This window comes from Pongo abelii, chromosome 13, assembly GCF_028885655.2.
Source record: "Pongo abelii isolate AG06213 chromosome 13, NHGRI_mPonAbe1-v2.0_pri, whole genome shotgun sequence".
NCBI classification, from domain to species: domain Eukaryota; kingdom Metazoa; phylum Chordata; class Mammalia; order Primates; family Hominidae; genus Pongo; species Pongo abelii.
Window position 1 is genome coordinate 18,466,987 of NC_071998.2, and position 26,828 is coordinate 18,493,814.

General features: G+C 39.5%; 1 long non-coding RNA gene and 2 pseudogenes across 2 annotated transcripts in view; 1 reads left to right on the top strand and 2 right to left on the bottom strand.

The window, feature by feature from the left end:
• LOC129047720 (uncharacterized) overlaps window positions 1-26,828 on the bottom strand; it is a 60,797-nt gene that overhangs the window by 23,874 nt on the left and 10,095 nt on the right. The window contains exons 2-3 of one of the 2 annotated variants that reach the window (XR_008509477.2): window positions 25,210-25,324; window positions 24,156-24,255 (exon numbers count right to left, since the gene is read on the bottom strand). This is a non-coding gene — a long non-coding RNA (uncharacterized LOC129047720). Of the gene's footprint in view, window positions 1-24,155; window positions 24,256-25,209; window positions 25,325-26,828 lie in introns of those variants that run through there. The other variant, XR_010136456.1, reaches the window with a different exon arrangement.
• Window positions 10,529-11,257, top strand: LOC100436802 (ras-related protein Rab-28-like; annotated as a pseudogene).
• LOC100461500 (recombining binding protein suppressor of hairless-like) lies at window positions 15,290-16,766 on the bottom strand (annotated as a pseudogene).

Consider the following 26,828-nt stretch of genomic DNA (forward strand, 5'->3'; position numbering starts at 1 on the left):
AAAGGGTATTAACAGACCCTAATACTCAAAAATGACAAAATATACTTTCCTTTCAAGTTGATATGAAACACTTATAAAAATTGCTGTGTACTAGGCCACAGCAAGTATCAATAAATAATAATCATCGGGCCAGGTGCAGTGGCTCACCCCTGTAATCCCAGAACTTTGGGAGGCCTAGGTGGTCAGATCACGAGGTCAGGAAATCGAGACCATCCTGGCCAACACGGTGAAACCCTGCCTCTACTAAAAATACAAAAATTAGCTGGGTGTGGTGACACGTGCCTGAAATCCCAGCTACTCGGGAGGCTGAGGCAGGAGAATTGCTTGAATCCAGGAGGCAGAGGTTGCAGTGAGCTGAGATGGCGCCATTGCACTCCAGCCTGGCAATAGAGTGAGACTCCGTCTCAAAAAAAAAAAATAATAATAATAATTAATATGATCATATTCTTAGACCACAATTTGACAACACAGATTTTGTTAACCAGAAGATCACAATACACTATACTTTGTGAAATTTAAAAATACATTTGAAATAAGAAAATAAAGTTATGTTTAGAACAGAAAGGCAATAAAAACACTACATATCAAAGCTTGAGGGTGCAACTAAAGCATTCTTTAGAAGGTGATTTGTATTTGTAAATATATTTATTAGTAAAGAGAAAGTCTAAAAAAAAAAATCAGTGGGGTAGGTAACTCCATCAGAAGGGAGACTCCTTACATGACTACAGAGTTGTATAAGAAAGACAAACAGCTCAAAATGTAGAAATAGCCAAATTATAAGGGAACCCAGTGCATGAGATCTTCTGCTTCAGGTCCATTGGGAAAGAATGGGCAACTCTAAATATTAATAGTACTGGGACATTAGTTACAGATGAGAAAAAATGTAAAATTGGACCCCTGCCTGTCACTTGACACAAAAAAACAAATGTAAGTTCTAATGAGTTAAAGTAAAAAATAAAAAACTTTAAAATTCAGAAAATATGAAGAAATAGTTTATGCCTTCCAGTGGACAAGGATTTCATACCCAAAACACAAAACAGTAAACTGAAGTAAAACATTTGTTCATTTTACGACAATAATATTAAAATTTTAGTTTATCAAAAGACTTTATAAAAAGGGAATAGAAGCCATTAGTGGAAAGAAGATGATTTGCAACACCTATGACAAAAGAGTAGTGTTTATGGAATATGAAGAATTTATACAAATCAGAAGAGAAACGAATACAAAACTGGACAAAGGAAACATATAACCTGGCATTTCATAAACAAAGAAAATCACATTACTTATAAATTTAACAAAGATGCTCCACCTCCACATGTGGAAGTCAAGAACAACTGAAGTTCAGCAGAACACCCTGAAGTCAAGATTTTGTCGTGTGTGTATGTGTGTGAGAGTGTGTGTGTATTTTTTATGTTCTGAGTCTGCATACTTTATTGTATACTTTATGGACATTTTCCCATGTCCTTAAGTTAAGAAAAAAGCATTGATGACTCATTCAACATATAGTTAGAGAGTTGTTACCATGTGCATTATAGTTTTCTAATTACTGGAGCTAGATGAATGAACGAAATATAAACAAAAATCTCTGCCTTCATGAAGATTCTATTCTGGGAAAGGCAGACCATAAACAAGAAAAATATAGTATATTAGACAGAGATGAGTGTTAAGAAGCAAAGTAAAATAGAAGGCTAAAAAGCACTGGTCGGGGGAGTGAAAATTTTGAAGTTCAATATGTGAGTAAAGTTCTAACTGAATCAATCAGCCATACATAGGAATATTGTACAATTCAATCATCTCTCCATAGTTCAATATTTAGGTATTTCTATACTTTGACATTGTAAAAAAAGAAAGTGAAAACACTGTCACATGTCTTTGCCAGTGTCTCCAATTATTACCTTAGAAAGGTTTCTTTTTTTTTTTTTTTAATCTTTTTTATTTCTTTCTTGAGACAGTCTTACTCTTGTCGACCAGTCTGTGATGCAGTGGCATGATCTGAAGGAAGTTGCCAATGACAATAAGACAGTTCACTCAAATGTTACCTCTAGAGGCAGACAGTAATTCCTGCCATGAATATATTTTAAAATCCTAAATTTATTGTTAAAGATCTGGTAATGGTTAGTACAGTAACAGAGATGGAAGGGGAAAGAAACATATCAATGAGAAGAGATGTTTTTCTATAAACCATATAGACAAAGAGAATCGAATGTTCTGTTACATTAGACATCACAGCCACTGATGTAATCTCAATGTATGATTCTATACGGAAAGAGCAGCTGATTTTGGAAAACACATCCCCCCAAAAAGCTGTCTAAAGCAGTAGAAAGGAAATCTTTGAGCCACCAAGTTGTAAACTGAAGAGCTCCCCAAAGGCTCATGACATGTGATACTGTATCTGGTCCTAAGTCCAGCAGCTTGCCACCTAAAAGCCAGAGTCAAGAGACATGGATGGGTGGAAGGAAAAAATGGTTTTAATCAAGGTGTGAGAAGGGCAGGAAGGAAGATAAAGAGAGTGGATGACTAAAGTATATTTTTAAAACTGAGGTCCTTAGTTACAATACCCTTGAGAGTGTGGGGGAATAAGGCTGGAGGGATTACCAGCTTCAAAGGAGGCTGCTCACAGGGTTTCCTATGTGAGCGCTACAATCTGCAGTTATGTAACTTGGAGGATTAAGGGGGGCTGGAAACAGGAGGATTTATTGAATGTCTGTTTTAGTGTTTTAGGAGTGGTTGAACACGGCCCCAGATGTCCATTTCTGGATAAAGGACAAAATGTTCATTTTCCGTAGAGGATAAAACAGAGAGTCTCTGGACTGGAGACCACTGAGACCAATTGAGGAAAGGGTACAATATTGAAAACAAAGCACACACTGAAAATTGAGATTCCCAGCTTTTCTCATTTCCAGCTTTTAGGATGCTGACAACAGGGCTTCCTTCCTCCAAAAAGAGAAATAAATAAATCAATAAATATTCATCTGTGGGGATTAGACCAGGTCAGTAAAGATAAGCCAAAAAATCCTGACATTGGCCTGGCACAGTGGCTCACGCCTATAATCCCAGCACTTTGGGAGGCTGAAGCGGGCAGATCACGAGGTCAAGAGATCGAAACCATCCTGGCCAACATGGTGAAACCCTGTCTCTACTAAAAATACAATAATTAGCTGGGCATAGTGGCACGTGCCTGTAGTCCTAGCTACTCGGGAGGCTGAGGCAGGAGAATCAGTTGAACCCGGGAGGTGAAGGTTGCAGTAAGCCGAGATCACGTCACTGTACTCCAGCCTGGTGACTGAGCAAGACTCTGTCTCAAAAAAAAAATATCCTGACATTAGGCATTTCCCCCAAAAATAGATCTAACAGCAAAATAATGGTCCTAGTGGTGAGTTTCTAACACTAAATAACTAGAGGGATTTCAGGGCAAGCATGTGGGGCTTTGACTAGTAAGTAAAGATATTTGATTTAAATCCTGGATTTAAATCACAATGTGAGTTCTGGAGATCTCACAGTGTGAGTTCTGGAGAGCTCTGAGCAGTGGAGAGATGGAAAGGGCTTCATGGGAGACTCATCCAGCAAGGAAAGAGGACTTTAGGAGTTGAGCCTGAAAGCAGGGAGCTCACTGCGGAGGTGAGAGGGGTTGGGGGTTGGGGGTCGGAGGGGCAGGGGGGACGGAGGGGAGGTTGGCATTCAGTCCACAGGGCTCCTGGGTTTTTCTGAACCTAGAGACTTCCTAAAATATTTAGTATTCCTGGGATTAATGTCTATTACCTATTTTCTGAATGGCATGCTTTGTAGTTCTTCTTATAGGAAAGTTCTTGTTCATTATAAGACAATTACGAACTTCCTGAAACTCTAAAGAAAGCTGAATGTTGCAAAGTAAGCTCATGGCTGAAAATACTCTTCCATTTTCAACAACCTTGTTATAAAACTCGGCAAAGAGAAGACTCTTAGTGAACACACAAAGGGGACCTGAATCAGGAGAAGCTCAGGCTCTCCCAGGAGCTCCCCTAAAGCTCCTGTAGTTTATGTAAGTCTCATAAACTTGTAGTTTATGTAAGTCCTGTAGTTTATGTAAGTCTCATAAGCTCCCCTAAAGTTTATGTAAGTCTCAGAGGAGCTTCCACAAAATGGAGTTCTCCTAGAAACAATCACTGACTAGTTGTTTTCTCTTAAAATATCAATTTCCTAACAGTAAGAGAAAAATTAAAACACATTTAAATTTTATAGAGTTTATTTGAGCATTTGGAGATTCTTTTTGTTTTCTTTTTTCTTTTCTTTTCTTTTTTTCTTTCTTTTGAACAGAGTTTCCCTCTTGTTTTCCAGGCTGGAGTGCAATGGCTCCATCTCGGCTCACTGCAACTTCTGCCTCCTGGGTTCAAGCAATTCTCCTGCCTCAGCCTCCTGAGTAGCTGGGATTACAGGTGCCTGCCACCACGCCTGGCTAATTTTTGTATTTTTCGTAGAGACGGGGGTTCACCATATTGAACAGGCTGGTCTCGAACTCCTGACCTCAGGTGATCCACCCGCCTCGGCCTCCCAAAGTGCTGGGAATACAGGTGTGAGCCACGACCCCCGGCCCATTTGCCCTAGCAGATTATTCTCTACTCATGTAAGGGTGGAAAGTATATGTCGTTCGTTTACTGTGACTCCTCCAGTTTCTTTTTTACAGAGAACCCACAAAGCTAGAAGATGGCTACTATATGAATTATGTGGGCTCTCCAGAGTTGCAAGTAACTATACCATAAAAAATTGAAATGCATGCTTTTCATTTAAATTGTCAAATTTCTTGCCATAAAGTTGTTCAGCATATATATTATTATAATCCTTGTAGTATCTCTAGGGTCTATAATAATGTCCCATTTTATATTCTTGATATTGGTGATGTTTTCCTTTTGCTAGGTGTTTTGCAGTTTTTAATAATCTTTTCAAAGCATCAGCTTTTGGCAGCACAGATTTTATTATTGGTCTGTGTTCCATTTCATTGGCTTTCATTTTATTTTTAATTTTTCCTATTTACTTTTAATGCTTAATATTTTATTTTCAAATTGTTAAAATTTTATAAAAATCAAAGGTGCATATAAGGCTTTGACTTTAACAAATTAAAGCAAAATGAGATTTTTACAACTTCTGCAATGCTAATTTAGTAATAAAATGTTTTTTATTAGCTAAAATATTTCTGCTTTTTTCAAGATGAATGATTTCCCAATGAAGGAGCTTTGATTCTAAGAAATTGTTCTTGCCTCTTCTTGACTAAGATTTTTAAATGATGAAATCAAGCACCATTCTTTAAATGTCTCATGTAATATTTACTATAGACTGCTGATAATCTTTTAAAGCAGCTAAGGATGTTAAAATGCTGCCTTTGAGGTAACCAGCCATTTTACAGGAAATATGATACTATTTGATGTTTTAAGGATGTTAAAATTAATTTCAGTCCTTGAAAATATGTATATAGATATGTATATAATTTACATGAGAAAATAGCCTTGGTATTTCAAGAGGAAATAAAAATTGTGGTGCCAAACTCTGCTGGGTTTATTATTTATATTCCAGTTCTGAATTCATGTTATTAAGGTCTTTTAATTCAAGAGATGAAGAAATAGTTTAAATATTTCACTCCAAGTGAATGCTCTGTCTCTTAGATGATTAAAGAAACAGAAGAGTTCTTCTCTACTTTTTATCATAGTGACTAATACTAGCAAAGCACTTCAGTCCTTCTCTAGGAAAATCACCTTGTTTTTCTACACGATTTGTCTCTCAGTTATGCACATGTTCTATTTCCTGGGCAGGGGTGGAAGAGGAGTTGCTCTGGAGAGTCTCTGGTCTCACGGCAGACCCTGTGAGCAAGAAATAAACTTTGAGGAGGCCAGCCACTGAGACTCGGAGGGTTTATTTGCCATTACAGCACAGCGCATCTTATCCTGGAAAATGTACCACATGAACAGAAACATAAAAAACAAGACATTTTGTATTTTAAAGATATAACTCAAATTAAAAACAACAAGGTTTTATAACCTGATGTTAGTATAATCATTTGCAAATAGTACTGGAGATTGTGCTAGCAGCTGTAGTTGGGATGAGGGTCACAGCTGTGCTGCAGAAATATGACCTGGACCTTGGGTCAGGAGAAATCTTTGGCCCTAAGTCTCTTGGCCATCAGAGGCAACCGCAAAATCAAAGTGCACCAAATACTCCCATTCCTGCTGCACTTTGTGATGAGCTATAGAAATTCAGAAAACGCCAGCCACCCAGGATGTTGGTTGGACCTTTGCCTTCAGAAGGTTTGCCCATCTGGGTCATCATAGAGGAGATGGTGGCTGGACTGAGGCTCTGATAATCTGCTCCTAATGTTCATCTTTCTGGTGCAATGCCCATTCATCAGGACAAAGAGAGAAGGAGCCCTTTACTGCCTCTCCCTCCTGAGGGCCATGGGCTGTTAGGGCTGGCCTCCGTCATCGATGCAGTGTGCAGGTTATTATGGATGATCATCTTGGTACTGGGCCTCTCCTGCCTGCTGGGTCAGGCTTGGTGGATAAAGAGACTGGTTCACCACTGCAAGAGTCTTCTGGGCTGACATATGTTGAGTGAGGCATTTGATGGGTGTAATTCTGGTCTGCGGGACTTATTGCCATAAGTTGGTCAGTGCTGCCTGGTGGTGAATGTCTGCATCACTGCAGACATGATATTCTATATCTTTTCTGGTGCTGACCCTCTTCATACCCTGCAACAAGTTCCAGAAGTGGAAACAGTAAAACATCTGCCTCTCTGTCACCACCTTTTTTCTCTGTGATCATCTGAAGAGACTGTATGACATGAGCCTCTTCATCAGAGCTGAGCTGAGGCATGGAGACCTGTGAGGTCACCGCATTGTGCTCATCTTCCTATCGTTACTGGGCAGGACTTTCTCCTCTCCCTTTTCATCTTCCATGTCATCTTCAGTTTTCAGTGAGCCATCATGCCACCCTGCGGGCAAACACCCAGGAACGGAGGACATGGAGTTAGAAGTCAGTGCATGGACAGCAAGACCTTCCAGATGCATGAGCACAACGCAGCTCTCTGAACGGCACGATTTCCCAAAGGCGCTTTAGGATAACTTACCTGATTTTCCTCTTAGAAGAAACAGGTATCGGCCAGCTGGGATAGCAGTGGTGCTCCACGAAGAGACTATCCCACATGCTACATCAAGTTATACTGGAAACAGCTCCAGTGAAAGACTTTAGCTCCATAAGGAGAACTTATTAGTGGGATACATAGCATAGTTCTTCCCTGGGAGTCTCTAACCTGGTCAGCCCATTCGCACATTTAAAATTAGTTTACTAAAGACTGCGGGAATAAACCTCAGAAAACCAGTAGGTGCAGGAGAGGGGCTGAGGAAAGGGAGTTAGTTAAGGATAAAAGAAACAATCATTTGGACTCTCTCACACACATTCCATTTCCCGGTTTTATCTTTTTTGGTGATGAAATCAATGATAGCTGAATAAGGCTCACAGCTGGAGGCCTGAAATTCTAGATAAGAAATTTCATGCCAATTTTAATACAACTGGATAGAAAAACTAACACCAGGTGCCTCAAGCTTCACCTACACACACACACACACACACACACACACACACATACACACACATCAACTAGCTTACAATCCTTGCAACTAAAGCAAATCCAATTGCAGACAGTGCTGGACTCACTGGAAAAGAGCTGGTGATTGTTTCTCCACTGGGTGTCAGAAAGAAGCAAATTTGCACCCTTTGGGCTGGGCTGGTATTGGTTGATGGGTGTGGAGTCCTCTCCCAGGTCTCCTTTAGAAAAGCTTTGGATTCCAGGTATCACCTCGGACAGCATTTCTTCATAGAGGATGCTGTGTTTCCTTCTTACCTGATCACCTGTGGTAAGAAAGCCAAAGACTCCACCCTCTTCACCCCAGAACAGCCATAGAAATTCTCTGAGGCAGCAGGCTGACATTTCTAGTTAGCAGTTGCTTCTGCTTTGACTCAAGAAAGGTAAGTATTTCACTAGAGCTTATATTAGAAAATCTGGAGTTTGGGATTTTCTTGTTTTTCTTTCAGGGATGTGAGCACATACTACAGGAGAGCTGACTTTGAAGCTTCTTAGGTTTGTTTTTGTACTCAGGCCAAGCTGGGTCCCCTGAGCACTTTTCCATTGCTGGTAAGGAAGGCGAGTGCAAGCCTCTCTCTCACACACAGATGGACTTCATCGTGATGCTATAGAAATCTCCTAAAGGCTACAGTAACCAAAACAGCATGGTACTGGTACCAAAACAGAGATATAGATCAATGGAACAGAATAGAGCCCTCAGAAATAACGCCACATATCTGCAACTATCTGATCTTTGACAAACCTGAGAAAAACAAGCAATGGGGAAAGGATTCCCTATTTAATAAATGGTGCTGGGAAAACTGGCTAGCCATATGTAGAAAGCTGAAACTGGATCCCTTCCTTACACCTTATACAAAAATTAATTCAAGATGGATTAAAGACTTAAACGTTAGACCCAAAACCATAAAAACCCTAGAAGAAAACCTAGGCAATACCATTCAGGACATAGGCATGGGCAAGGATTTCATGTCTAAAACACCAAAAGCAATGGCAACAAAAGCCAAAATTGACAAATGGGATCTAATTAAACTAAAGAGCTTCTGCACAGCAAAAGAAACTACCATCAGAGTGAACAGGCAACCTACAAAATGAGAGAAAATTTTCGCAACCTACTCATCTGACAAAGGGCTAATATCCAGAATCTACAATGAACTCAAACAAATTTACAAGAAAAAAACAAACAACCCCATCAAAAAGTGGGCAAAGGACATGAACAGACACTTCTCAAAAGAAGACATTTATGTAGCCAAAAAACACATGAAAAAATGCTCACCATCACTGGCCATCAGAGAAATGCAAATCAAAACCACAATGAGATACTATCTCACACCAGTTAGCATGGCAATCATTAAAAAGTCAGGAAACAACAAGTGCTGGAGAGGATGTGGAGAAATAGGAACACTTTTACACTGTTGGTGGGACTGTAAACTAGTTCAACCATTGTGGAAGTCAGTGTGGCGATTCCTCAGGGATCTAGAACTAGAAATGCCATTTGACCCAGCCATCCCATTACTGGGTATATACCCAAAGGACTATAAATCATGCTGCTATCGAGACACATGCACACATATGTTTATTGGGGCATTATTCACAATAGCAAAGACTTGGAACCAACCCAAATGTCCAACAATGATAGACTAGATTAAGAAAATGTGGCACATATACACCATGGAATACTATGCAGCCATAAAAAATGATGAGTTCATGTCCTTTGTAGGGACATGGATGAAATTGGAAATCATCATTCTCAGTAGACTGTCGCAAGGACAAAAAACCAAACACCGCATGTTCTCACTCATAGGTGGGAATTGAACAATGAGAACACATGGACACAGGAAGGGGAACATCACACTCTGGGGACTGTTGTGGGGTGGGGGGAGGGGGGAGGGATAGCATTGGGAGACATACCTAATGCTAAATGACGAGTTAATGGGTGCAGCACACCAGCATGGCACATGTATACATATGTAACTAACCTGCACATTGTGCACATGTACCCTAAAACTTAAAGTATAATAATAAAAAAAAAAAAAAAAGAAATCTCCTAAAGGACGCAGTGGCAGGACATACCCATCGTAGTAACACTACCCTTCACATTGGTCATTTGGCATAATTTCAACATTCATACTAGTGTATTTAAGACATTTTATAGTTATCAAGCAAATTTTACACTTTAATGCTAATAAATAATTTATCCTTCAAAATCTTATGTATACATGGGATAGATTAAATATGTAAGAAAGCATGATATATGTATGCTGTTCAACTATAATTAATCAGCACGTCTGACTAGACCTGAATATAGATAACCACTCATTTCAGTCATGAAGCTCCAGGTGGAGTAGAATTATGTGAAGAGCTTGCAGAAAAAGGATTTTGTTTGTTCGAATTTCTCTATTCAGCCAGATGCCAGCATTCATCTTGCCTGCACAGTCTGGTCCTACCTTCATGGTTTTTGTCATGCCCTCCAGCCATCTTATCTGAGGGCGCTCTGGTGTTTCTTCCATCCTCAAGGCATGGTCATGGACCCAGGTCAGGGCAAACCATAGCCTGCACATTCGTAGTCATGTCCTTATCTGCATCATGGCAATCTTCACATGACATGAGTTAGGACACCTCTGCATTTCTGTAATAACAGATCTCCCAGAACCCTCATTTTCTGGGCTTATACAGTTTGTTTAATGTCCATCAAGTTAATTGAATGAAATCAACTTTGACCACAGCCTTTGTCATCCATAGTGAGAGATAACTCAAGAGATACCATGTTTGATTTGGGTCCTTCCAGTTAAATTTCATTTTTACTTAAAAGCATGTGAAAGTACTGGTTCATTTAACAAAAGTGTCATCAACTAGTTTCCCCTGATATCTCCAGGGCACCCAGATCCCAGGGCAGGGTCCTGCTCCCTTCCTTCTCTCCCCGACTATGGAGGCGCTCTCCTTTCCTTCTCCCTCTGCCTGGGGAGCTAGCCTGAGCACCACATTGAATTCCATCAGACCCCAAGAAAGAAATCAAGAATGGCAACTGAAATTAGTCATGTTTGAAGCAGCACCTCCTGGAAGACCTATGAGTTTTGCTCAAGAAACTTTTGGGAACCAATAAAACTAAACTATAGTGGTGAATATATATACATATTTTTGAGCAGGATAACATTGCCAGGAAACTTCAATGTTACTCTTCAAGTATGGGATGTAGGGGGTGCATACAATAGGCGGCAAGAAGGTGGGTGCATTTATCTATGGACCACAGAGAATCCTCTTGTTACAAATTAGCAAAGCTTGGAGAATTTAAAAGATCGGTACATTGTACTGAAGAAAGGGAGCGAAGAGTCAGAAGCTTTCTACTGGTTGCCTTGGTGTGCAATAAAATTGATTTGGTGCACATGGAAACAGTAAAACCTGAAAAACACTTGTGGTTTTGCCAGGAAAATGGTTTTAGTAGCCACTTTATCTCAGCCAAGACAGGAGACTGTGTCTTCCTGTATTTTCAGAAAGTTGCTAATGAAATCCTTGGAATCAAATTAAACAAAGCAGAAAAATAGAAGAGTCGCAGAGGGTGGGGAAGGCAGATATTGGAAACTACAACCAGGCCCCCAGAACTGTTACTCTTCCTGCAAGCTCTATGTCTGCATCTGTGAGAGCAGTTTTTTTTTAATTGATGGTTCTGGCTGCACCCCACCTCTGTGTGGGCCTGAGCGTGTTTGGAAACTTGTTTTACAGGCAACCATCTCTGTAGTTCAGTTAACACTTTCCTTTAGCTCACTTCATCATCAAGTGTTGCCTCACAGGCAAAGGCAGCTCCTAGGACTGGTAAGAATTCAATTTGGGGACCACAGTCTTTGAGTTCAAAATGGAAAGCTCATTCTCTGGAATTAGGCTGCTTCATCCAAATAGAATACTGGCTCTCTTTGTATCCTCCCCTCTTTTCTCCTTCATGTAAATACACAAAATATTGAATGGCTGCATGAAAGATGAAAAGTTTCCGAGTCTTCATCATCAGCCAGGATTTTGCTACAGCAGCTTCATTGTCCTAACTGAACTCATACATGGCAAGTCATACTTCAGAATGCAAGCATTTAAACACATAATATATTTTACCTACAGAAGGTCTTTTGCTATTTTGAGTGAAAATATATAAACCTGTATCTAACTGAAAATGCTTGAAATAAAGTTGTAATCAAATTTCTTTTATTTTTTTAAAAAGAGCCTAAATTGTTTACACCGTAGCTTGTAAAAATAGTATCAGATATTGTATTTTTACTATTGTATGATGGTCACTATGTACTATGTAACACTCAGGTTAAATGGCTTTATGAATTTTGATAAATGTTCCCCTATAGCTCCACATGTGATTTCTCTTGCAAACTGTGTAAGAATACTCCTAGAATGAGTTATGACAGATTGTTGGATCATTATGGATCAGACCATACCTGATGTTCAGATATTTTTTCTTCCACAAAATATTTATTTAAATGACTTTTTAAAAGTGACATAAACTAATTGGGCACACTGTAATAATCTCAGGCACACTGCCTGAGAACTGATGTTTCTGCTGCTTTTCCCTTATCTTGACCTATTTTTCATCTATATGCCCTTTTTCATCTATAATTCAAGTGTATTCCTTTCTCTGGGCTAACATGGTTATTATTTCTTTCCATTTGTTTTCAGAAAACAAATTTTACTTCCTTACAATGAACTGAGCATGCTTATTTATTTTAATAAGTTGTCCCTGTATAATTTCATTGTGCTACCTTTTTTACTATCCATGTCTTCAGAAAATATTATTTATGTAAGAAAGATACTCATAATACTGATGTATCATTATATTAATCTTATTTGTAATCCAATCATTTTCTTTTCTATTTCTTAAATAAACTACACTAGAATTATGTCACAAGTAAAGTTTTGTAGATCACCATCTTCTTACTGTTACTTTGTAACTGGGGTATTCTGAAATAACAACATTATTGTAGCTTAAATTATTTTTCTGTTAATCAAAGATACATTTAATTAGAATTTTTTCCTTTTTGTACTCAAGTTCTACCACTCTTCTATTTTGCATTAGAGAGTTCTTAAAGAAAGCTGTTGATTGGATATAGTAAATCATTTAAAAATCAATGTTTAATATATAAAGTTTTTCTTACTAAAAAAAAATCACCCAATTAAAAGTGGGCTAAAGATGGGAATGGACATTTTGCAGAAATAAATAAACCACAAATGACCCATAAATTTTTTTTTTCTTTTTTTTGAGACCGAGTGTCACTCTGTCACCCAGGCTGGAGTGCAGTGGCACAAGCTCGGCTTACTGCAACCTCCACCTCCCAGGTTCAAGCAATTCTCATGCCTCAGGCTCTCGAGTAGCTAGGACTACAGGCACACACCACCACACCTGGCTAATTTTTGTTTTTGTTTTTGTTTTTAGTAGAGACAGGGGTTTCACCATGTCAGCCAGGCTGGTCTCGAACTGACCTCAAGTGATCCGCTGGCCTCGGCCTCCCGAAGTGCTGGGATTACAGGCGTGAGCCACCAGACCTGGCCGACCTATAAACTCTTTTTTTTCTCTTCTTATTCCTTGAAACTGCTCGTATTGCAAGTTTTTCATAGATGAAATATCGAATTGAGCAGATTCTTTTTTTCTACAAAATTATGGCATAAACTTGCTCAATTTTCTATCTTATTGCTAATACACCTTACAGGCACACAGTTTGTAAAATAAACCCCTTAAGGGCTGAATGCATACAGTGTGCTGCAAGGTACAAGAAATAAGCTAAAAATGAGCATATAAACCTACATCTGGACCAATACGATACTGAATGCTGGAGTCTGAGCAAAGAGGGAGTGATGAAAACAGCAAAGCTGGAAAAAAATGCTACTAATAATAATTTCTGAAAAGTCTATTAATGAAAACTTTTTCAAAACAGCCCAGGAAACCAGAAAGACAATGTTCTGTATGGAAACACTGTAGGAAGTCACAGTTTTGCATTCATAAGGTACTGTGGCTCCTGTTTTATGGGACAGTAAAAGCTTACCACAATCAAGAGGTAGTTTTTACTCTAAGAAGGATGATTGTATTACTAGACTGTGCCATGTAATATTATGCATGTGGTTCCTGTACTAAGTGTAGCCCAAAGAGTCTGCTGCAATTTCGAAGAATCCAAACAAAAGCATAACCAAAGTTCAGGAATGAAAGCAAGGTACAACTGGCGAGTTTCGCATGCAAGGCCAACATACAAACCTGAATGCAACCAAATCTCAACTGAAAGGAAAAGAAACATTTTCTGAGTTAGGAGAAATTTGTGGAGATGCTCAGTATTGGAGAAGAGAAAACAAACAAAAAAGGCAGAGAAAAGAAAAATAAAAACACAAGTTACATTTGCATTTTATAATCTTACAACTGTCTGTTTCTAAAGTACTGTCTTCCAGCTAATAAAAGCATCTTATGTTTTAAGATTACAATGATGTTCTGGCCTAGGCTACCCCCTCCAACACCCCCAAAAAGTAAAGTTAATAAAACATGATTTTGCTGAGATCTTCCTCATGCTACCATAAGAGCACCATCTCCCAACTGGTAGCAGATGCTTCTCACGATATTTTTTGTCACTTGCCAACAAGGCAGAAAATACTCTGCTGAATGAAATCACTGGGAACATTCCAAGTTCAAAATTAAATGTTTAACTTATATGTAATACAAGTTATGTACAAGATCAGGAGAGGGGAAAAACCTGAACAAATCCTGGAACACACATAATGTATTTATGTTATGGGAAAAGGGGAGAGAACACTTCAAATATCAACACGTTCTGCACCATTAACTCGTTCATGGCTAAACGGCCACACCAAATTGCATGTGAATGTTCGAACCTCTTGGATAACCGCTATAAATACTTTTTTTTAAAAAAAAGGAAAATGCAGAAATAACTACCAACAGTGTCTGAGAAGAGAGACTAAGTTAACATACATTGCATGTATTGCAGGCAAGGCAGAGGCAGCTTTTTAAAGCTTTTGCACAGACTTCACATAATCTTAAAAAAAAATGTAGGCCTTCACAAGATTTGACTTGCTGAAATCCAAACAATTTTGACTCACGAAAAGTCGTAAGACTTCAGCTGGAAAAAAAAAAAGCTCTAGCCTCAGACCAAAAAAAAACTTGGAAGAACATGATAATTAGATTAAACGAGCATGGCCAGGCTTGGAACCTGAATGTATTTTAAAGCAAAAGCTCAAAGGTGAGTGGGGAAGAGAACAACCTCTTTGGTAACAAGATGTACTATAATACCATGATATAAAAAAGGGTATGGTGAGTATGTGAAAATGTACCTTTTACTAAAGCTTATACAATATACAAGTTCCTTGGTCCATAAAAACTACGTTAGATTTATGTCTTCTAGTTTGTTCAACTTGTATTCCAGCCACATTATTTACTTCTTGCCCACTTAAACAAAACCAAACAAAAACCAACCAACCAACCAACCAACCAACCAACAAAACAGCTGAAAAAATTAATTTCTAATAGTTTGTACATTTTGATGTTTTTTTGTTTTGCTGTGGCTTCTGCATTTCAAATCAGCACTTGCAGATAGATAGTGGGGTTTTAGAATAGTATCACCTGGTATGAAAAGTGTTCCCAATAAACCACAAAAGACTGTTCATTTTTTTCTCCTTTTTTGTCAACTTTCTGCTGCACTCAAGTCCGTTTAAGTCCTAGCAAAAACACGGTAGTTAGGATACCACTGTTGGTGTAGATGATGTGACACTGGTTGAATTTGTGCTAGCGTTTGTGTAACTTCCCTCGCTGTTTGTGTTTAATTTATTAGGGGGCACGTGGCTTGAACTGGCTTGAAGGATTGCGCCTGCTACACTGCAATGTGGCCGCGGCCCTGCTTCTGGTGGGTAGGTAAAGGTAAGGCTGGTGGAATATATGATTCCATCATTTTGGACCAAAGTTACTGAAACCTGGACTGGTTGCTGGACCTATCTCTAACCTTCTCAGAATGCAGACACGTCTGGGACAACACGGAGCATACTCTCTCCACACCTGTACATAGCTTCAGCTTCTACATCCCCAAACCACACTCGTAAATTTGGAGTGATTCTGTCCTGTAGGTTCAAGCATTGCTTCATCCCCACCGCCATTCAACTTAAGGCTCTCTACGACAGGTGTAGGCGTGACCAGGGCAAGGACAGGACCCATTCTCTCGTAAAATGTATACTTCGCCTTATGTGTGCTAATGATTGCCCAGGAAGCACCATCATTTATCATCTCTTTATTTGGTTCTTTTGGGCATGGAGTGGCCTGAAATTGAATTATTCTTTCTTGAGAAAGGCATAAGTACTTTCTTTCTGTATCCTCAAAGTAAAATGCACATTTATGGAGTTGTGACACAGGATCATCTGCATCCAATAATGTGGTCTGCTTATCAACTTTCCTAATTATCAATCTTGGGAGTGTCATGCCAGTAACTGAGCAAACAAGTTTGACTGTTTGTCCACAATGAATGTAGCCATCTCAGACTGTGAATTCTTCTCCTTCTGATCTATCATCACCCAAGAATAATGTAAAATGCTCCCCATTGCTGTGAACTAGCATGAAAATTACCTCTTTCTACGTGCAAGTATCTGGTACTAACTGTCTGGGATCGTAGTCGATTAAACAGAGCCACCTTTGTTCCTGAGGCAATGCATAAGTCAGCATTTTTCAATGACTGCTTCTTTTTGGAAGGTTTGGACGACTTGCTGAGGAATACACCAATGTCATCACCGTTGCCATAGAACATCTTTACAGACAACATGAAGTGCTTTTGCTTGTCTGAATCAGATATGCACAATGTTTTGGCTGTGCAATAGTTCTTTCCTTCCAAGTTTAGCTGCTGCATTTCTTGGTCACTATTTCCTATCCCAATAAATGCACATGGTTGAGACTCCTATTCAGAACAACCATCGCATTTCATTTGTTATTTTATTTTCTTCCATCCACTGCCCATAAGATATACACAAGCGGGAGGGCAAAAAGAACTTTTTTCATTTCCATATGACTTCTGTACAACTTTTGCATGAAGGATAAGTACTATTTGATCTCCTTACCCTTTTAAATAATTTCACATAGCTTCCCTAGTAAGTCGTTTAAGTGGAGGCCGCTCACCAAATTTCCTTTTAATCCATGCCATGGTACCTCAAGAACATGTTAAGGTAAATAACAGCTTGGAACATTTCAATGCACCTCAAAACACCTCAGCCAGTGTATCTGTATCATTCTCCTTCGTTCTGAGACTATAATCGTTCCAAAGAACTATAATGCTTCCATTTGAATGATAGTCTTATAATTTCAATGACGTTCCACAGGCTGTACAGGAAGCATGGCAGCATCTGCTTCTGGGGAGTCTTCAGGGGGCTTTTACTCGTGGCAGACAGCAAAGCAGGAGCAAGCAACTTACATCCCCACAAACTCTTAAATGATTAGTAATCACAGACCATGATAACATACTAATTTTTATGTACTGGAACAACTAAAATTAAGAAGTCTGATAAGAGAAAGAAAATCCAATGTTACAAGCCTCTGAATATGATTCAATAGGAAGCACACTGCACCACCTTTGAAGTATTCTTGCCAAAAAAATATAAAACTAAAAGAACTTAAATCAACTTCTTGTTCTATCAGTTTATATGTGTTAAATTATACCATAAGGCTGCACTAAGCCAAACACAAAATGTGGGAAATTCTACAGGCAAATGACCTAGTTTTATCTGCAAATACATGGAGTCGGGTGGGAAGAAGATATTGTGATCGATTAAAACTGTAAAAGTTAAAGAAAGAGAAAAGAAACATGAAAAGTGGCTTAACAGTCAAAGACAGGTTTATTTTGGAGAATAAACCTGAGAGGGGCTTCTGGCCGATTTCGGTCAGGAACACTCTCTCTTACAGAGTAAGAGTATTTATTAGTGAGAGAGCTTATTACAGGCTTGGAATGTTTCTGTATAGGGGAGAAGTTTATGGCGGGGTTGGAATGTCTATGGTCAGAGGGGAGGTTTTCTTGGGGCTGGCATCTCTCCAGCTGGAGGGGAGATTATCTGGGGGCTGGCATGTCTCTGGTCAGGGAGGGGTTTATCCTATGGTTGGAATGTTTCTGGTTGGAAATGTCATTTGTGGTTTATGGTCATGCTGACCTTAGCCATTAGGCTGATGCCCTTTGGATTTAGGTGGTTTTTGATCAAGGGGAACTTTACAATGGTGGTACTTGTCCATGATGGTGATGCTCCTGCTCTGTCAAAAACCTCTGTCAACTGAATGCAGTGTGCATGGACTTGATTGGATTCTGATTGAAAAAGAGATCTGTGAGACAATCATGAAAATTTGAACACCAAACATTAGATGATATTAAGGAATTACTGTTAATTTATTTAGTTGTGTTAATGGTAGTACTATTATGTATTTTAAAAGTCCTTTCCCTTAAAGATACATAGCTATATATTTAAAAATGATATAATATGATGTCTGGGGTTTGTGCCAAAATTATGCTTGAGTGCGTGTTTGTGGGAGGGATATATATGAAATTTTAAGACTACTCCATATATTTATAATTATTGAAGTAGAGTGTAAGGAATACATTGGGTTTTATTACTTTTGTCTCTACTTTCGTGTATGTTTGAAAATTTTCATAATAAAAATTGTAAATAAAGGTCTAATAAAAATCATAGTTTTAAAAATTAGGATGAAAAATCATAAATAACAAATAAGATCTAATAAAAATATTGTACAGTGTCATAGTGTAAAAGTATTTTATGAAGACACATATTGGTAACTGTATTTTAAAACTCCATAAATTGAAAAGTTCAACAACCATACTGTAACCTCCTGATGGGTTCTTCCTGCCTGCTGCACAAAAAAAATCAATTCACAGAGACCAGGGCATTGCAGTAAAGGAACAATTTAATTGATGCGAAGCCAGCCACACCACACAGAATATGGAGTTATTAAATCAAACTCATCGAAAGCTTGTAGGTTAGGGTTCTTTCAAAGGTAATTTGGGGGAAGGGATGAGGGTGGCTAGCAATGGATGCTTTCTGTTGATTGTTTGGGGGGTGCAATCTTAACGTGGGAAAAGATCCTGCTCTGTGCTGAATGGCTTCTGCTTCTGCATGGGGCCACATGAGCAGTTGGTGGGTTCAGAAGGCGCCGTAATTGGTGCCAAACACGCAAAATAACTGAAAGGCTATCTCAAAAGGCCAATCTTGGGTTCTACAGTAGTGATGTTATCTGCAGGAGTAATTGGAAAAGTTGTATATCTCGTGACCTCTGGAATAATGGCTGGCAGTCTTTTATGTCTACACCTTTGCTGAATTCAGGCTCTTCTCCTAGCCTGGTGGTCTCTCATTAGCTTTATAAAGGTGGTTGAGTTTTGGAGAAGGAATATTATCATTTAAACTGTAAACTACATGTCTCCCAAAGCTAGCCCATCCTAAGCCCAGTAATAATTAAGGCAACATGAAGGTAAAATATAAAAGGGAATTTGGCTATATTAGATCTTCCCTACTGCCACGATTTTCTCACAGTTATAATTATTGCAAACACAGTTTCAATACGAGTTGTTTTTCAATTCAACCTCTGGCTTTCTAATTAAAAACGATTAGTTAAACACATGTGCATCTTCCTATTCTACCAACATCCTACTGAAATGACCATGTGATGGACAAAAGCGAAGATACGTGTCCATGCTGAGAACAGGATGAAAAACCTTCAGCAGACTAGAGGGCAGGAGATGTGAACACACCGTAATGTGTAGCCCGAACGATGCAAAGAACAGAGTTGAGGGTGAGATAGAAACCCCTCACAAAAGAAAGACACAAACCTCGAATCCCAGGCATCACAAGCAACCGCAGTGCTATTAAAACAAACCTAGAATCCCAGGCACGCATCACAAGCAACCGCAGTGCTATTAAAGGGCTGTTTATGGATCAGCTGGGCCAGTCAGCTTCCCTACCTCCCGTCCTGCAACTCCTGGCAGTAGCTGGCAGCAGTTATTTAAAAGAGACCAGCCAAGCCAGTTCCTGAGTGAGTCCAACCACAGTCAGCCCACGACCAGCCTCGTGGCTCCCAATCTATGGTACTGAGGGTCACGTTCATTAATTACATTTCCAATGAAACAATAATTGCCTTTAGTAAACTACAGGAGCATAAGTAGAAACGATATTGTAGTAAATGTCTCATATCATTACTTCTGCCAGAAATACCTCTGCCCTTGCATTTTCAAAAGATATTTGCTGCATCCTTTTCTGAAATATATTTTTATAATCCCAATTCCTTCAAAACCTAACTTTATTTTATTTATTTATTTATTTGAGACAGGGTCTCTTTCTGTCACCCAGGCTGGAGTGCAATGGTGCCATCTCTTGCTCACTGCAACCTCGGCCTCCCAGGTTCAAGCGATTCTCCTGCCTCAGCCTCCTGAGTAGCTGAGATTACAGGCACCCGTCACCACACCCAGCTAATTTTGGTATTTTTAGTAGAGACGGGGTTTCACTGTGTTGGCCAGGCTGATCTCGAACTCCCGACCTCAGGTGATCCACCAGCCTCGGCCTCTCACAGTGCTGGGATTATAGGCGTCAGCCACCTTGTCCGGCCCAAAAACCTAACTTTAATTATTTCCCTAGCCACTATACTGATTATTTTATTTAGTGCTTTTTTACACCATTACATATACATATAACGAAAACTGGCATCTTTTACATATTTATTTATTTTTATCCTATTTTCCTCTAAAAACTATTAAGGCAACTTCCAAAATATATTCTACATAATGAGATTAATAAACAAGCAAAGTAACTAAATCAGTAAGAAAATCTAGCTTGGATTGGTATGAGTTAAAAAATAAATACACAAAATATATCATGATATTTGGTCTAATATAGGCTTCCCGTGCCCCCCCCTCCCCACCGCCCCCAACCCCCGCCCGAGAGGACACGGATGCCCGGGTCTGAAGCCATGGCTGGGCAGCTGCGGTTGCGCCTGGGACTGCAGGGCCCCTTCCCCACCAGCTCAGAAGCGGGCAGGGCTCCTTCCTGCCTGTTCTCAGCTCCCGCCGGCTCCACAAAGCGCGCGGCTCTGCGGCGCCTCCCCTGCTGCAGCCGGCATCTTGGCAGCAGCCTCTCCAGATGGGCGGCTGCGGCCATCAACACCACCCAAACCAGTAATGTGGTTCAGCCAGTTCTGCCATCCCACCCAGGAACAGAAGGCAGCAAGAAAACCTCACTTTGATCCACCTGTGATTCCATCTCCAACCTGACCAATCAGCACTCCCCGCTTCCTGAGCCCCTGCCATATTATCCTTAAAAACTCTGATCCCTAAACGCTCGGGGAGACTGATTTGAGCAATAATAAAACTCCAGTCTCCCGCCCAGCTGGCTCTGCAAGAATGACTCTTTCTCTATTGCAATTCCCCTGTCTTGATAAATCAGCTCTGTCTAGGCAGCGGGCAAGGGGAACTTGTTGGGTGGCTGTGTGTATATATATTATATATATATATAATATATATAAAAAATATATATAAAATATATTATATATATAATATATATTATATATGTAATATATATAATATATATTATACATATATATATAAGCACTCACATACACAAATATATGTAATATTTGCAACTGGAAGTAGAACAGGACCTCCTAATCCAGAGACCAGCTCCTACAGCATCAGGAGTCAGCAGCTCCCTGCCAGGTGGAGCCTCCGTTGTGGTCATACTATTGAGGGGGCCCCCACCTGAACACCAGATCCCACCCCTGATTCAGCCATTCCACAGATATTTATTCAGATGTTCCAGGAACTATTCTAAAGGCATCAAGTGCTGTTCTTGTTACAGGCAAAGAAAGTCCCAAAGGGAAGGTGTCTCTTCCGGCGGTGCCTGCCCCACCTCCAAGCCTGGCACCTTTCGAAATTTATCTTAGGATATTTCCAACAGGTGTTGCTCTTCTTCAGCTTTGTCCTGGCATAATTTTATCTCCCAGGAGCCTTCATTTTCTTCCTTCATTGATCCTACATGTGCTGTCGCTAACAGGAATTCCTCAGAGCTCGTAGCCTTTGGATAGTGTGGTTTCACGGTTGTCAACACTGATATGTTTATCTATACTTTGAGCTTCGTGTAGTTTTCATTAAGATTTTGTGAAATGCACAGGATGATGTAGGCTAGAATGGTAGGTTCGATTAGCTATGTTCCTTGATGATTTCACAGTAAGTTATATTTAAATAACCAAACTATTCAGATTTATGCTTCTATGATAAGAGATTTCAGTATTTTTGAATCCAACCATTTTAAGGGTATTTTTTTTAATGAAACACTTATTTACTTAAAATGATTACATAACTCTCCCCTTGCATGGCACATTTTAGGCAAAATTAACAGCATATTCCTAAAACCCAGCTTACTGAATTGCTTCTCTTGATAGCTTTTTTTTTTTTTTAACCCAGGAAGAATTTCTAATTGGAAGCTTTAATTGTAGTGAAGTGTGTATTAGCCAAGGAAGGCAATAAATTGAAAATATGCTGTTTAATTTTGTTGTTGTTTGTGTGGCTGGAGAACACTACAGTTTTATTTCTATTCATAAACCAGTGCTTCCCAACCAGGGCTGTTTTTGCCTCCAGGGAAGAAAATGTCTAGAGACATCTTGGGTTGTCAAAACTGGGGGTTGCTACTGGCACTTAATGAGTACAGGCTATGGATGCTGCTAAACATGCCATCGTGCACAGAACAGCCTATACCCTCTCTTCTCCTCTGCAAGAAGAATTAAAAATTATCTAACTAAAAAGGTTAATACTGCTAAGATTAAGAAGCCCTGCCATCGACCAGTGGAAGTAAAAATTGTAAAGATTTATTATTTCAAATCTATACAGCTTTACCTCATGAGTTTTACTTTTTCTAATTCTCTTTAGGGAAGTTTCTCTTCCCTCTCATTTTCCAAACCAAGTTGTGATTTTTGGCATGAACTACTCCACCCCCACAGCCCAGATTCTGCGCTATAAGATGTTGTGGATATGGGCTCCATGCTTGTAGTGGCGAACTTCGAGGCCTGTCACATGTCCTGCTACCCCAGACCACTCCATCACGTGACCTGTGCATACACTCTTCCAGAATGTAAAACATCTTCCTTGCATAAATACTTCCAAGGAAAAGCTGGCCACACTCTGACTACTTAAACCCCTTGAAGTTTTGTTCTATAAAAAACATAAATGGTGGTTCAGCTGGCAGCATCCTCAGTAACACTTTTGATATTTTCTACCCTCTAATTTTCTCCGTCTGTTTGAGAGAACACACTTTGGGTTATCTAGGGCCTATGCCAAAGGAGGCATTATGGGTAAGTGTGGCTCAGCCTTCCTCAACAAAAAATTACCTTTCAATTCAGGACAGAAGCTTATGATATTAAAACTCATGTGGTTCCTCGAGAATCTCCTCAATACACTTTCCTCGTGAGCCAGGGGTGAGGGTAACTGGCAAAGCAATCAGGTCTTGGCGCCAACAAAATCCCATTTCATCCCCGAAATACAAAGCCCATCAGGACATGATATCTGTCTGTATTACTTCCTACTATATAATCCCCAGTAACTAGAACAAAGCAGTTAAACAATATTCAACAGTCAGAAGTATATTTATCATATGCTGCTAAAAATGCCCTCCATTTTCTAGCTCTCTGATCAGTTAATATGTGCACATTTAAACTACCTCACAGCATTGGATTTGTTCTATCTGTCTGTATGGACACAATTGTGCTGCTGACAATTTAGTCAGGTGTTTCATCTCTATGTAGACAACAGTCATGTAAGAATTAATGAGAATTCCCTAACATCATGGCGGCAGCTGGCAGCCATTGTTCTGAAAATTTCTAGCTCTGAAAAATTTTAGGCCAACCTGTTTACGGTAATGTTTTAGTTTAAAGAGCTTGGAAATGGGGTTTCCTGGGATGTATTGGAATAAACCATGTATTTTATTCTCAGTTTTGGGAGACATCTGCTTTCCTTACATTCCCCAGGCTACCACCATCCAAAAGCAGAAAAGCCATTTAGGGAACCAAGAGTTTTAGTCAAGGTATTTAACTGTCATCAGAAATAAAGAAAACAAATCACCTCTACAGCCTTCTGGGTTGATTTGTATAAGGTGGTTTGTCTTCATTCAGTAGAAAAGAATAATCTTAACTTCAGGTCACTGGCAGGTCAATAAAAGCTCTAAAGCTAAATTTTCACCAAAATCTCAGTTGAGATAAGTAATATTTAAGGATTATTTGGAAGAATAGTCTCCATTGATTTCTGTAATAACCAGAGATTTAATACTTGATTAATCCAGACCATCATATAACTCCATACTCAAGCCATATTGTCTTGATTGCCCAAGAAATTGCTTTTAAGAAATTGTCATATATTTATTGTCCAAAACGTGTTTATTACAGGGTTATTGTTGAAGACAATGTCCCCTTTATCGCTTGGTGACTCCAATTAAAGGCCCCAATAAACATTGCTCTCAGACTTGATTTTGACAACAAAACCTCTCACATAAAATACTGAAAGTATGAATGTTAGAATTCTTTTTTATTTCCAGGAAGCTGAGATACAAATATAGAACCAAAAATTCAGTGACATAGATCTTTATCATATCTTGCATAGTCCTCTGAAATAGGAAGAAAACATTAAATTTTAACTTTTGACTTTAGGGTAAAAAATCACTTTTATACAAATCAAAAACAAACAAGAAAAGAACCCCATACAAATTATAAAGATAAAGGCTGACAAAATTGACCATAATAAAATAAAATTTCTGTGCAACAAGACACTAGGAATAAGTTTGTAAGAAAAGCTAGTGGGAACAAAAAGATATTTACAACATTATTGAAGATATAAAGATTGATATCCAAAATAAAAACTTCTTATTAAACAGGAAAGAAAAAGTAAACGAAAGTACAAACAGATTAAGAAGAGAAAACATGGCCGGGCGCCGTGGCTCACGCCTGTAATCCCAGCACTCTGGGAGGCCGAGGCAGATGGATCACGAGGTCAGGAGTTTGAGACCAGCCTGGCCAACATGGTGAAACCCCGTCTCTACTAAAAATACAAAAATTAGCTGGGTGTGGTGGGGGGCACCTGTAGCCCCAGCTACTCGGGAGGCTGAGGCAGGAGAATCACTTGAACCCAGGAGGCAGAGGTTGCAGTGAGCCGAGATCATGCCACTCCAGCCTGGGCAACAGAGCAAGACTCCATCTCAAAAAACAGAAAAAGGAGAGAGAGAAAACATTAATGACTAACAAATGTATCTAAAGATTCTCAGACTCATTAGTAGTCAAAAAAGTGTACATTATAGCAATGATGAGAGTGCAATTCTCTTTATCTGAACTGGTAAACATAAAAAAGTCAGACAAAATCAAGCATTACTGAAGTGACGATAAAGGAGTTATCTGGTGATGCTGGTGGGAAGATACAGTGGCTGTGCGAGGTGATTCTACAACATGACTTACAGGCGAGTACTCATGCGCACCCTCTGCCCCAACGACCTGACAGCTCTTCCCCTGCCGTCTTCCATGGTCCACACAAACATGCATGAGTGTGTCCTGAGCAGCTGCACCCTCACCTTTGTGCATCACAGCAGGGTCCATCTGCTCTGAGTTCTTATGACATGACGCTATTCTCAGTGTCCTGGTGTGTTCCCGACACTGTACAATGGCTCCAGTCAGTCCTACTGCTGCCTGGAACAAAGGGAAACTTTGGTTATATAGTGTGTATTTGCATAAAGACCGTTTTCAAAGAGCAAGAAGAATATAAAAGAAATAAATCTGTGCCTGTATATAGACTCCCTAAAGCTGTCCCTGGCCTCCAGTTTAAAAACATCTAGAATCTAGCCAGGCCCTTGCCTTTCCTTGAAGCACACTTATCTGCCTAGAATTGGGTGTAAATAATTTTGCTCTATTTCCTGCCCCACGATTCTGAAGAGCTGGCTCAAATGTACCCAAACTCTGGTACACATTTTTCAATGCTGCCTGTTACAGGACAAAAAAAACTGAGTATTTTCTTTCAGACCCTCATACACTTTCCACATTGAAAATGTGGGATATTCTGTATTTCCACAAGCAGTTCTTTCTGTCTCCTCTGTCTCTCTCCTATTGTTCTTGAAACCCCTACTCTCTCACTCTGTGACTTGTCTAAATATAATAAAGATATAGGTACAAGAAATATTTTACTTTCGTCTTAATTCTACTATGAGAAGAAAGCATTAAGTTCAATGATAAAGGGCAGCTGGTAATTGACCTTAGGTGTAGGGAGAAAGGCACTGGTAGGGATGAGGCAAACAAGAAAGTCTGTTTTCCATATAAAGGGTGGAACAGTTTCTCAGCAATTGCTGAGATCAAGGATAAGCCCTACGGGTTTGGGCAGGAAAGAGGACGCCTATTACTCTGAGAGAATGCAGAAATCCCTCCGTTTTGTTGTTGTTTGTTTTCTCTGAGCCCTTGTGATCTGGCCCCCAAGAATTCCTCTGGTGGCAGCAGTAGGTGGTGCCTAGAAGAAACAAAACCCTGAGGCCAGGGCATCTTCCTCTCCAGTTGGTGTAGTTGTGATCCCAAGAGGGTGATGCAAACTCTTTTAAGTCTTTTCTCATTTTGCCACCTGTCACCTGGCTCCAAACATGGGTGCAGCCATGAAAAACTGTAGCAGAGTACAGTAATCAAAGACCCAGCATTCTGGCCAGAAAACAGAAAAGAGGAGCTCCAGGGAACCAGAAAATATTGGAGACATTGTGGAGAGGAAGGAGTATGAGAAAGTGACACCATAAAGTTTTTAATGAACTGAGCACATCCTCAAGCTGCATGTGTGTGGATCTGCTCCTAATTAGTTAACCAAACATTTTGAGAACGAAGCTAGCAGATTATCATCCAAGTTCCACACTGACCACCAGGACATATCTGAAGAAAACTGGAAAGGCTTTGAAAACTCAACTGATTGTTGGAACCACAGCTCACAAAACAGAGATTGGAACTTGCAGCTTGAATATAACAAGGTCAATTGCTTCTAAAACAAAAATAGCATCAATCCGCCTAATATTTTATGAAGACCCAGAGCCTAAAAACTTAATGTGCATGACACCATCCAAAATTACAAAAAACCAGATAAACTGCACCCCACATGAGAAAAGACAATCAGTACTAAGTAGCTACCAATACTGAGAAGAAACAGAAATTTGAATTACATCACAAG